Raw genomic sequence first — 13081 nt, forward strand, 5'->3', positions numbered from 1 at the left:
AAGAAATAGAATAGAGATAAAAGTGTAAAGAGCATATGGAGAAAAGAAAAATATTGGAATGGAGTGTAAAGAGTAAAAATTGATTTTGATTTTGATTTTGATTTTGTTTTTTTGGTGTAAAGAATAAATTTTGGGGTGTGTTTAGAATTTTCTCTTTTTCAGAAGCCAAACTTGGGTCCAAAGTCCAAAGTCGGCCCAGCCCAATTAATAATTTCTGCTAATAACAGTACAACAATTTCCTAACAGCAGTCATGATGCCACGACGAATTTCTTCATTTCCATTTCCAGTCCTTTCACAGCGCCACCGTGGACGTTAACAATAGTATATTTTTTCTTGCTCAAATAACGGAAAAAAGAAAAGAAAAATAAATAAAGGGTGGCAGTAGCAGAAGAAAATAAACGGGGAGGGGAGAAAATTCTGCCGTACATGTTAGGTGTTTGCATGGAAGTAGAAAAGAAAAACAGGAATAGGAAACTAGACATTGATTGGAACAAGTTACTCTCAAGGCAAGCAGGGGATGAGGAGCCACCGCCCCCCTTAGTGGTTATCAAGGGCGAGCCGCAGCCACCACCGAGGAAACCCGACGCAATGTGCGGCGGCGATGATTAAAGCAAAGAGGAAGTTTTGGAGAACTTGCCTGATCACAAGCTGGAAGTGATGATCCAACGGCAGCAGAGGACTCTGGAACGCTGTGCCTCTAAATTGCCGGATAAAGGGCAAAAGACGAGGGATTTTCTCGAGCGCCTTGAGGAGGAGAAGAAACGGAGAACACTTTGGCGAGCGAAAATGGTTTTTTTTTTTTTTTTTTTTTTTCTATTTTGGTTTCTAAGAAACACTGGAGAAGAAGAAATTAGGAAGTTGCATGAGGGATTATTTGGAATATGAACTAGTGTTGTTCGGTACTAATTTAAAATGTCTGCATTTTTATTTTTTAAATTCAGGTTATTAACAGTGACTATGTTACAGTATTTTTTCCTCTTTTTCTGCAGTTGCTTTACTTGTTTACTTGTATTGCTTGTACTTTTTTTTTTTGTCAAACTATTAACTATTAAAAGAAAAAAATCTTTCATTTTCATATGTTAATCAAAATGTAGGTGTGTTTCACATTTGAGAATGAATGACAGTAACTATGCATAGACTTTTTTTTATTGAGTAAAACATTTATTATTTGCATATTTTTTGTTGGACAGGATGCTGATGGATGTGAAAAGCCTACACAATCGCCAAGCTCAGATGTTGTTGGTGAGTTTCCAAATGATTTCAGATTTTTTGGAGTCTTTAGTGAACTTTGGTTTCCATGTAGCCAGGAAATTTTGTTGATTCTGAGATTCTACTGTTGTGGTGTTGTTTTTCCTTAACACGGGCCAATTGATATGTTATGGCATTAAACTTGAAATGGTTATTTAACTAAATAAAAATAACTGATGATCCTAATCTAGTTAGGGACGAATCTTGGTATTTGTGCTCCTTTGCATTGAAAAAGAGCTATCGGCTTATGACTCAAAAGGATCTACTCCAAAATAAAGTGGTATAATTGTTGAAGCTTACCTTCCCTAGTTGGTCTGCGAAAATGTAGATTGATAAAAAATCCCATAGATAAGAATAGATTGAATTTGGGCTGTAACCGATAGAATTTTATTCTTATTTTCCTTTGTAGATAGCTGAATCAAAAAGAAATTTAACTAGTTTGGCCGGTTATATTAGTTTATTTTCCCCTTTTCTAGGTATGTTTATATGATGATGATAAGGATCCAGCTGTTATTAGTAATAAGAACTCTGACTGCTTTGAGCTCAAGATAGGTGATCTTTCAAGGATTAGTTTAATTATGACGTATGTGCATAAGCAGGCAATTACTTTTTAACTTTAGAATTCTGGTTTTCTGAAGTCTATTTAAGGAATTTAAATGTTTCCTGCAGATTCTTCTAATGTATTTGGACTACAGAGTAAATCACATCAAGCTTTCTCACAGTCTACATTTGGTGCTAGCTTTTGTAAAAAGATGAAAGAAAATGTAAAGTGCTACTACTCTATTTAATATAACCCTTTTATTAGCATTGTTCAGTAAATTGTTCAGTAAAAATGCAGTTTCTTCTCAATGCTTTTAAATTAACTTGATAGATTGTAGGATAAAGCTTCATACTTCAATATGACCTTCTTCATTGCGGAACATGATTGCTTTTGTATTTTATTTTACAGATTGATTGTAGGATAGTCAACACATTTGACAAAGATTTATCAATTTTGACTCATTGTGAATGCCGAAAAACCAGATGCAATGGGGAGTTTTCACAAAGGGAAAGGCAGAAAGTTCGGGTATCACCAAGATGTATGAATTCACAACACCATAGGAAGCCTTCTTTTGGTGATCAAAAGGTTACGATAGCTTCAGCAACAGCTTCAGTGTATTCTCTTCGTGATTGTGATACAGATGACGACTTGCCAAGCATTGCAAAGTAAGCAATTTTACCTTAACTGGTTTTTTCTCTTCTCCTTTGCCCCTTTTTTCTGTGATATATATAGAGCTGTTAAAACTAACCCTAACCTGACTCAACCAGGTTTGACTTGAAAAAGTCAACAACCTGAACTTGCTCAACAAGAATCTAAAATTGACTTGAACCTGAAATAACTTAAAACCCGAAATGACTCAAACTCGAATAATCTGAACTTAAATTAAGTAAAATTTTATTTTTAACAAACATTAATTTAATAAAATAATACAAATTATTATTTTTTAAAATTTAATTTTTAATTATCATTTAAAATATTTTTTCTTATTATTACAAATTTATATAATTTTACAAATTTAGTGTTTACTAGAAAGACAAGGGTAATAGGGTTTGACTAGAAACTAGAGAGTAGAAAGACAAGGGTTTTAACTTTCAATTTTGGTCTTTTAATCCTAGAACTTTCTTCTATATAGTTATTAACTTAACTGCCACAAGAAAAAGTGGAAGACAACAATTTCCATGTTTAATTGTTTTTCTCACTTTTGATTTTACCATTAAAAAGTGGAATACAGTCAATTTGATTTTACAAAATTTTCTTTAGGCACCAATCCCACCAATGAGCTTGCCGCCATTCCTCAATTGCTTATTTCAACATTGTGTGATATAATAAAATATTTTTGATATTTTAATATTTATCCAATCTATGAAGTACGGAATTTCTGAACCCCTTGCGTACCTGCGTCCGACACCTTGATGGTTGCAACATTGTGAAATATGTTTCTAACTTCGCAGGATACAAGAAAAAAGAAGAAAAAGATAATGACACCATATGTTCTTTTATTGTCGTGTCTATTATCAGTTTTTTTTATAAGGGTAATTGTCTTTTAAAATCAACCCAATATCTAATAGATATTAACTGATAATTATAATATATAAAAGGTATTTTTTTATTGCCATGTCCTGCCATATCCTTGTTCTCATTTTTTAGAAATTGCCGTGTGTCCATATCGTGTTGTACTTGTATTGCGTATCCGTGTCTGTGCTTCATAGTATCCAATGAATTTGGTAATTAGCCAACTATTCAAGCATAAAATATAAAACATAAATAATTATGGTTTATAAAAAAAATAGCAATTGAAATAAATATAATTACTAAGACTTAATTGAATGTGAAGAAACTTTATTATTCTTTATTTATAAACAGTACTTTGTACTAATAAGTCTAACATATTAATTATCTAATGAATACTTATTTACCTTCTAATTTTAATTTATTTTATATTCAAAATCATATAAAAATAACAATAGATACAGAATCAACCAATTAAGTTTATTAAGATTATTATTTTTCTTTATAAATCATGATTTAATTTAAAGCATACAAATTACACTGTTTATATTTATTTTTAAAATATATTTTTTTATCCTTTTTAGTTTTCAATAAAATTCTAATCAAAGTAGACCTGATCATAATAATCTGTTTAAATTTAGTTTGATTTAAGCTTAAAACCTAACAAATTGAACCTGAAATGACCTCAACTTGAATGACTTGAACCCGAATAACTCTAAATTGAGATGATCCTTACCTGAAGTGACTGAACCCTAAATGATAAGAACCCAAAATTGACCTGACCCTGGATTGACCCTACCTAAACCCAACCCGACTTACCCAGTTGAAAGCTCTAGATGTACAGTTATTGGCGCTTGTTTGAATTTGTTGATCTTTTACTGCTGAAATGAACCTGATATGATGCTAAATTCACAGTGCTTATCTCTGGTTGTTAGGTGTAGGCATTAACTTATCTTAATGTTTACTTTTATGGCTAATAAGCTATATGGTGGCAAGTAGGTGCATCCTTTCTCAGTCAAATGTTAACTGGCCCAAAGGCCGTTTTTACTTTTTCCCAATTCAACATCAAAGGTTAAGCTGATTGATGAGGGAAGTAAAGGCATTTATTACATTGGTAGGGTTTTTTAAGCTAGAGCTTTTTTTTAAATTTGAAATCATGTTACAATTATTCAGACAAAAAGTTGTGTCAAAATTGAAAGTTTAGAAGTTTGGACAAATAACAGAATTTCAGGAAATCAAATTGGTTTCTCTATCCAAAAGATACTGAAATCAAATTGCTTTCAGGAAAAAAGGATTATAAATTTGCTGCATGATAAATCCATTAAAGAAAATTTTAAAGGCTGTAAGTAGTTTAAGTTCTTTTGTTGGATTAAATCAAAGTTGGATACTTATTACTTATCTGTATTCAAGGCTGAAAATACATATAGGTTACCTTTGAACCCCTGACCACTGTGGACTTGTATTTGTGTTTCATCCCTCAAATTGCATCTACTTGAAAATACATGTTGGGCAACTTTTCTGATTTGTTGCAGGTTTTAATTGAGTCATATTACTGATCTTTTACAATTTAGCATTTTAATTTTGAATGTTTGTGGTCAACCTAAAGATCTTTTGTATGATATTTGACATCAACAACAACAAGCTAAGCCTTAGATCCCATAACTTTGGAGTCGGCTGTATGAAAGGCCAAAAAAGGAATCATGTTTCACATATTTTTGGTAATTGTTCTGAGTTCTTTCTGCTAACTTGAATAGATCACTAAATGCCTGCCTTATATTTAGAATTTCTCCATTCCTTTTCTGTAGGAAGAATGCTTTTCAAGTCTGACCATCAAATGATTCAAGGCCTAGGAAGGTAAGCATGCTTTTTTGACTTCTATAACAATCATGATTATCTAATGTTGACCACTTGCTCAATTTGTGAATGTCACTATTGATGCAGGAGTGATTTAGGTGCAGAGTTAAGGTGAATGCATTGATGTGTCATTTTGGTAGTTTGGATAATATCAGTGTAGCTTGGCTATCCTTTGGGTTATTTCTATGAATTCTTTGTCATTAGAATTACATTAAGGGCTACAACAGATTCTTGGTTTGGTTTTGCATTTGTATCCTATATAATTTGAACCTAATTTTAATATTTTTTACTCACTATCTCATTTTAGTTCTTCTGAGAAAAGTCAGTCTTCTCTTGATTTAGCATCCAAGAGGCCTGGCTTCAGTATTATTGTCTTGTTTTATTAAGGGAATGTGTCTCCATCTTCCTGTGTTATTGACTTGTCTGTATTCTGAATGCATTTCATTGTCTATTAAAAGAAGAAAAAGGAGTGTGGGTCGAAATCATATGAGCTTGGGGATTGATATTTTGTAGCATAATTGTGATCAATCTTTTTTTTTTTCTCTCTCTCTCTCACTCTTTTTTTTTCTTTTTTGCTTTTGGTCATTAAAGTTAAAATTGTCCCCATCCAAGGAACTAATTAGTTATTCACTTTTTTTAACATACTCTAACTGGGACACTTTGGTTATTTTAGAGGTTTTGGTGATAGGGGAAAAGACAGCTTGGCATGATTCTAGGCCCCTTGACTGTTATGATTTCAAAACCTGATCAGAAAAGGAAATGACAGAATTGTGGAATTTGTCTTGCGATGCAAATATGGGTTTTCTAATCAGTAGTTTGTGTACTTTTTTTGGCTGTACAATGATGAAATTTCATGCTTTCACCATAATTTAGGTTTTTGTCCTTGTTTGTTGATTGGTTCGATTTGAAACAGGGCCAGACTGTTGTTCTTGTAGATGAGGAAGAACCTCAGCTAGTAATGATGACAGAGATTGAAGTTAAACTTCCAAATTGTTTAATAGAACTCTCAATGCTTAATTTTCTTCTCACAATATTATAGCTTGCTAATATGTGGTTGCTGCCTGCAATAACTTTTCTTTATCTGACAATTTTTCAGCAAAAAGGATGCTAGGATCTATTACCCATCAAGGTACATGATGTTTATTTTATGAGAATAATGTGGATGACTTTTGCAAACAATTTTAGCAGGATATAGTTTGCCTATCTTATCTTTTTTCCCGTATTTATTGATCCAGGGATGATCCAGAATCTGTTGAAATTTGTTTTGGGGATACTGACAGCCTTGCTCCTGAAACCTTCTTGACATCACAAGTTATGAATTGTTACATCCAGTAAGTGTTTCAAATGCTTGTAGATCTGATTCAGTGATTACAAATACATCACCTTCTTCACGCATCACAAGTTTCTCATCTTGTAAGTAGTAGCAACTGGATGTGTCAGGTTGGGTTCCTGTTGGGTCAATTTGAATTCTAGTCATCTTTGATTTTGATTTTTGAGGTCGTTCTGGAGCTGAATTACATTCAATTTGAGTAATTGACATGTTAAATCTATTTGGGATGGGTGGGATTGGAATTCTGCTGGGTCTTTGGATTCAGGTCAACTTTTGCAACATTTAACCTGCTGACAGATAGAAGACTCAAATTTGGGTTAGATCTTGGTTCAACTCTCTTAACTATTCAAGTAAAACTGGAAAGGTTTCAACTAGGTTGGGTGGTTGATGGGTTGTTTAGGTCTGGTAAGCTTTTCCCCATCTTTGTCGAGGTCTTCTATAAATCACTTAAAGTAGATAAAAAAGGGTACTTCTATCAAAGTAGAAAAAGGATTAAATGTCGAAACAGCTTGTTAGTTGATTTCTCCTGAGAAGCTCCAGGTTGTAGCTTATTGGAACAATGTTGTTGTCCTATCATAATGCAAGGACACTTATGGTTCCCACTGCTATTGCCATTTTGCATTTTTTGCTTTTGAATGTTATGTGAAATGGGTGTAAGAAACATGACTACTTGTGGAAATTTTGAACTCAAATTTCCAATATGTAGTGTCTGACATGTCTTTCTTGTGATTGCATAGAATGCCCAACTTTATTGAAATATAATTTGAAAAAAAGTTTAAATGCTTGATTTAGTTAGAAAATTTGTATTGAATAGCTGCTAGTTAATATGCTACACCAAGAATCGAGCTTCTAGTTTTAATCACTTTTTTGGTTCTTTTTTTTTTGGCCAGATTTTTACAGCAGCAGGCATCCCCAACAAATAGGGCAATATGTGATTATCATTTTTTTAACACGTATTTTTACTAGAAGCTAAAAGAAGCTGTGTCATACAAGGTTTTATGCCTTTTATGCAGTCTAAGATGAATATATCATGCTGATTTGGGATTTCATTTTTCAGTCAGGTTCATCGAAATGAGATAATGTTATTCATTACTTCACTCTTTAAGTCATATAGCTTTGTTCCTGAATAGAGCAATGTGAGAACAACGGCAATGTTTAATCTCAGAAAGAAAAGTGTATCTGAGATGCATGTGCTATTTTAAGATTGCACTGGTGTGTTAGAAACCGCATTCATTTTTCAAACATGTGCTCTCAGCAGATCAATGGTTATATATTTTAGAGTCTATGTATTCTTTGCTGAACTATATAACTATTTGAGTATTATGATCGGTACTTCTCCAACTCATGGTTGCTGGTTGCTTGTTGTCCTTTATACTATGTAGGGGAGTCACAAAGATGCTTGGTTCATCAAGTTCAGAAGGTGGTGGAAAGGTGTCGATATTTTCCGGAAAGCATATGTACTTATTCCGATTGATGAAGCGTGAGTTTTTCTGCTATAGATATTTACATACAAGCACGTAAAATGTTTCATTTAAACCTATATATATTAGTGCCTATTGTTACATGAACAGCCAGAGTACTTCATTTGCATGACATGACACAAATACGGGTTTGAAAATTGGTTGGAAAAGGGTAAGTGTGTTGCCATTTTTATGCCAAGTTAGCGGTTTCCACAGTTAGAAAATGTATCATCTGTGGGGAGAGAGAGGGTGGCCCTTTGTTTTAATATGGTGGATCATTGGAAACATGCTATATGCATCTTCCAATAAATAATGGTTGACTGCTTGCTTGTGATTATAAACAAGGGAGGAAGGGACGAAAGAAGTGAGGGAGGAAGAGGGGAGAGAGAGAGGGTAGGTAGACATGGAAACACAATTTTTTCTCAAAATGGTGGACAATGAAAACACTATAAATGTTGTGGAAACTGAATGTACATTGAAAAACTGCTTATTTTTAATTATACAAGAATCTTAGGTTTATATACAACTAACTAGGGGTTAAACTAGGAAATTAAATCTTCCTTAATTCTAAGGATACAAATACTTAATTCTAGAGATACAAATATAAATATACAGATTACAATATTACAACCAGCTGTAAATAAGTGTTTTCCCACACTCTCCCTCAAGCTGGTAAATAGGTGTTTTCCATTCTCAGCTTGAAAATAATTTCTTGAAATGTTGCACTGCTGAGACCTTTAGTCAACACATCTACAAGTTGACCCTTGGTTGATACATAAGGTGTACAAATCAACCCGCTGTCTAGTTTCTCCTTTATGAAATGCTGGTATACTTCAATGTGTTTTGTTCTGTCATGTTGCACAGGATTGTGTACAATGCTTATTGCAGACTTGTTATCACAGTAGAGTCTCATTGGTCCTTCCCACTTGATCTTCAAGTCTTCTAGGATGATCTTTAAACATAGTAGTTCACAAATTCCTTGAGCCATTGCTCTGAACTTTGCTTTGGCACTTGATCTTGCCACCACATTCTGTTTTTTACTCCTCCAAGTCACAAGATTACCACCTAAGAAAGTGCAGTAGCCTGAGGTGGATCTTCTATCAATTACTGAACCTGCATAATCAGCATCTGTATATGCTTCTAAAACTAACCCCGAATTTCTTGATTCTAAAACTAAATCTCTTGATTCTCGCTCCAAATTGATTTTGGATCATGTTTTGGAAGCTTAAGAACACACTATTCACATCTGATTTGGATTTAAGTAAAAAAACCCAAGAAACCCTGGTATAATCATCTATGAATGAAATAAACCATCTCGCACCAGAAATATTAGGAATTGTAGAGAGACCCCAAATGTCACTATGAATCAAGTAAAAGGGAGTAAAACTTCTTTTGTTACTAATTGGAAAAGACACACGTCTATGTTTTGCAAATTCGCAAATATCACAATGAAAATCTTCAACATTTAATCCTTTGAACAAAGAAGGAAACATGTTTCTCAAGGTTCCAAAAGAAGGATGTCCAAGACGAAAATGATAAAGCTAGATTTTGTCTTTATTGGAAGATTTTTCAGAAAGAAATGACAAAGGTAAACTATTTTTGATACTACTTATGTTATTTGATGTCTCAAGATAGTATAGCTCATCATTCTCCTTAGCAAGTCCAATCATCTTCCCCGAACTCTGGTCCTGAAATTCACAATAAGAGGGATAAAAAGTTACTTTGCAATTTATATCTCTAGTAAGTTTTTGTATAGATATCAGATTATTAGACAATCCAGGAACATGAAAAACATTTTTGAGAACAAACGAGGGATTAACTTGAACATCTCCTAATCCTGCCACTGTGGTAAGTGAACCATCAGCAACAACAATTTTCTTATTACTAGGACACAGGTTATATGTACTAAACTTTTGTGAGGAATGTGTCATGTGGTCTGTTGCTCCTGAGTCAATGACCCAAGAACTCGTAATAGGGTTAGCCGAGACATTTAATCCATGAGAACCGGAAGCTTTACCTAAACTAGAAACTTTACCCAAAGAACATACCATAGTAGGCTTTTCAAGGATTTTCAATAAGTTTCTCAGCTTTTCAATCTCTTCCCTGTTGAACTCTCTTTGTTTCTGAGATATCTGTAGTACTCTAGTGATTTTCCTAGTTAACATTTCCTCAAATTGGGTGGTAGTGATATCTTTCTTTGAAAGGGTTCGGCAATGAAGGCCTAAACAGGATTCGGCAATGAAGGCCTAAAAAAGTCAATAATGAAGCCTGAAAATTTTGCTTCCCAAGAAGAGCCTAAAGCTCTGATACCATGTGGAAACTGAATGTATATTAAAAAACTGCTTATTTTTAATTATACAAGAATCTTTGGTTTATATACAACTAACTAGGGGTTAAACTAGGAAACTAAATCTTCCTTAATTCTAGGGATACAAATACTTAATTCTAGAGATACAAATATAAATATACAGATTACAATATTACAACCAGCTGTAAATAAGTGTTTTCCCACAGATGTATCTTCCAATAATTCTTGTGTCTTTCTCATGATTATCAAATATCAACAGACATTTTGATTTCCTGATAATTACAATCTGCCCACCTCCATACTTCCCTTTCTTGGATTAGAAATTGTAAGTTGTCATTGTTACCACAGAGGTACTGTTACATGAACAAAACTTTGTAACTGTTTTTGATTTCCTGCTCCTGTCCTAATTTCTGACTTTGAAAAAGAAGCATAGGATAGAAAACTTGTTTTATTCGTTCATGCAGGAATGATCAATTTTTGGCCTGTAATCAACATGTTTTACTGTCCAATGATTGCTTTACTTAAGTCACAGCCTGTTGTCTTGTGCGCCTTAACTAGCTTTGAGTGACTATTCTGCTTTATGTTAACTGAGATAAAGGTTAATTATATACTTCTCTTTGGCAAGCTTAAGAGTGAAGAGTGGTCGAATAACTAAATTGGATGGATCATTTCAAAATGGTGAAATGATATGGATCAATAGATTTGTTAGCCATCTCTTTTGAATAAGTAGATTTAGTAGCTTACTGCATCCTTGCGCCTTTTTTCATACTAAATTCTCCCTAATTTGGCTTGAATTGATTCAGATCTTTTGACTCAGTTATTGCTTTTCTTGTATCCAGTTTCCATTGGAGTTTGGTCATCATTTGTATACCTTTCGAAGAAGATGCACCTGGACCAATTATCCTTCATTTGGATTCATTGGGACTTCATTCTAGCAGATCTGTTTTTAAGAACATTAAAAGGTGAAACAAAAGAAGCCAAAGGATTATAAATGACTATGTACTACTATACTTTGTCTTTGTCTCTATATTCGTAAAAATAAGAAGCCTTTTGATAGTGAGAAGGAAATATCACAAGGATAGTGCCTTTCCTGTTTAAAATGGCATGCTTTTGAAACCTGCACATCTCTTCATCCATTTCTTCTTAAAGTGATACAAGTAAAAAGATTCAGATCATGGGAATCTTCATCATCTTTTAACAGTGGTATTATTATTATTATTATTATTATTATTACTACTACTTTTTTGTATAGTAGTATGACAATATTTGAATTGAAACCTTTCTGGGTGGATTTTCAATCATATCCTGACTTCCCTGTTTCCTAGTAGTTCACGTAATCTTGAAGATTCAGTTGTTTGTTTTAAAATCTTGAAGATTGGTTGTTTATTTTAATAGTAATTTTCTAATACATATGTCTAACTGAAGCTTGACTGGTTTGCCTTCTTAATGTGGTTCTTACACCTAATAGACAATGTGAATCTTGGTTTCTAGCTATGTGAGGAAAAAATGGAACCATTTGAACCAAGATGTTGCTCCTTCAGATCTTCCAATTGCAGACAAAATCTGGGAAAATCTCCCATGCTGGATTGATGAGAAAACAATAGCTGTAAGTTTCTATTTGCAGTGCCTTAAATTTGACTTATTTGTTTATAGATTTTGCAATGGGACAGAAACCTCAAGTTTGTAATGGGATAGTTGATCTGTTTCAAACAGAAAGCTTAATACTGTTTTACCTTTTTTTCCCCTTTAATCTAGCGTCCATTGCAGGATTAAATATTCAGAACATAAAATGTTCAATATGGAGTCAATTTCACTGAAAACAGGATTATTTTCCTAGTAAATCATCTTTGTACATTTCTTAAATTGCTTAGACTGTAATTGATACTTTTTTGCAAGGTTCCCCAGCAAAAGAATGATTATGATTGTGGTCTCGTTGTTCTTCTCTTCATGGAGCGGTTCATTGAAGAACCCCTGAAAAGCTGAAAACAAAAGATTTAGCAATGGTACCTGTTGTGTTGCTTTGTGATCATTAGAAAGTTCTCTTTGGGTTGGTATTTTCTTGGTTAACCTGTTTCCACTTTCAGTTTGGCAAGCAGTCGTTCAGACCTGAAGAAGCCTCTGGGTTGAGAGTAAAAATACGGAATTTACTTGTAGAACAATTTCAAAGTGCAAGCAAGGATAATGGCGGTTCACAATCTTCTTCGTCTTGACTCTTTTAAGGTGGTGCTCCGCCATGAATCTGGTGCCAAAAATGATACCCCAGTGGGTTGGGTGGCATGTGTGTATAGCTTGCATGGTCAAGTGTAAATCAGATTGTGTACAAAATTTTGAAATTCCTCGTCTAGTCTAAATGGACAAACAAAAAGAAATCTCCTAATGCCATTGTCATTATTAAAGAGTTAGAAAAGAGTGAAAGTGGAGGCAAGGATTTGAACTGACCAGTTTTCGATGCATGCATAGGAGGAAAGTGGCACAAGAATTAATGACTTGTGATGGTGGTGACATGGTCTTTTTAAGGCTTTCCACCATCAACATTTGTATTAGAGCTCTTTTCCAACTCATTTTTGTTGGCAGTTGGCACGTGACTATGTTTTCGATTCAAATGGATTTTGATATGCTGTTATGGAAGAGATACGCAAGTGAAAAGGAAGGTGTGGCCAAATACATGCTTTAACGGAAACAGTCTTTTCTTTGATTTTAGGAAACGGTTTGCCATGATTCATTTTTGGACTGAACACTTTTTTTTTTTTTTAAATTAGTGAACACAAAACATTGGTTTTCCTCTAAACCCTCAACTTCACCAACACCACTATCAATATCAGGTCCTCAT

The 13081-nt window shown here is 33.7% G+C and overlaps 1 pseudogene across 1 annotated transcript; it reads left to right on the plus strand.

Moving 5' to 3' along the window:
* Positions 1-342: 342 nt before the first annotated feature.
* Positions 343-12591, plus strand: LOC111317861 (ubiquitin-like-specific protease 1D; annotated as a pseudogene). The gene is made up of 14 exons (XR_016331990.1): positions 343-790; positions 1192-1243; positions 1919-2013; positions 2199-2455; positions 5105-5153; positions 6067-6145; positions 6249-6282; positions 6389-6484; positions 7374-7476; positions 7866-7963; positions 11091-11213; positions 11743-11857; positions 12148-12254; positions 12336-12591. The product of XR_016331990.1 is annotated as a ubiquitin-like-specific protease 1D (transcript).
* Positions 12592-13081: the final 490 nt, after the last annotated feature.

This window comes from Durio zibethinus, chromosome 2, assembly GCF_047325235.1.
Source record: "Durio zibethinus cultivar Kanyao isolate XHJ-2024 chromosome 2, ASM4732523v1, whole genome shotgun sequence".
Classification (NCBI taxonomy): Eukaryota; Viridiplantae; Streptophyta; class Magnoliopsida; order Malvales; family Malvaceae; genus Durio; species Durio zibethinus.